Raw genomic sequence first — 858 nt, 5'->3', positions numbered from 1 at the left:
AACAAAGAACAGAGTACCATGTTTTCACTCATAAGTGGACCTTGAACAATTATTATAATACTATAAGAAAGGGATTGGCAGTAGTGGGAAACTGTCAAGGTGAGGGGTGGGATTGGCAGTTGAGGGAAACTACTAGGGGAGGGAGGGGCATACCTCATCAACAAGGGTACCTGCATAATCAACATTTGTATACCTAACCCTGAATTGTACCCCACATCTTTATAATAAAAAAAAGTAGAGGCCATGGGGAAAAAAAAGATTCAGTTCAGTCATCATTTTCTCCAAGAAGTCTTTACTGATCATCCCATCTCCAGGTTGGATTAAATGCTTCTGTAAATTGGCAGAGTATTTAATGTTCCTCTCTCCCATTACATATTACATTAGAATCATCTATCCTTGTGTCTCTATGTATCACTTGACTATGAATTCCTTGAAGAATGTTACCTTACTCATCTTCTTCCTCCACAATGTAGGAGAGTACCTGACACATAGTAAGATGTCAATAAATATCTACTGAAATAAAAATAAATGTAAGGGGCTTAAGATCACTTTGTCTATTATTTGAACATGGCCTTTAGGAATAGCTAGCTTTTCAAAACACACCAGAAGATGCAAGAACTAACAGCTGGAATAAAGTTGGATTATGCCAAGGTATCACCTGAGTTCCAATTTCCACTGTATCACCAGCCTTTTAGGATATTCCTTTTGCTGATTCCTGTTCTTGTCTTTGATTCTAGTACCTGCTTCTTTCAGTTTCCATGGTCTTTTCCTTGACATCTATCCTTCCTTCCTTCCTTCCTTCCTTCCTTCCTTCCTTCCTTCCTTCCTTCCTTCCTTCCTTTCTTTCTTTCTTTCTTT

This window comes from Carlito syrichta, unplaced genomic scaffold, assembly GCF_000164805.1.
Source record: "Carlito syrichta isolate Samal-C Ts95f unplaced genomic scaffold, Tarsius_syrichta-2.0.1 Scaffold288347, whole genome shotgun sequence".
NCBI classification, from domain to species: Eukaryota; Metazoa; Chordata; class Mammalia; order Primates; family Tarsiidae; genus Carlito; species Carlito syrichta.
The sequence above is the reverse complement of the archived record's forward strand: the minus strand, read 5'-3'. Positions refer to the sequence as shown.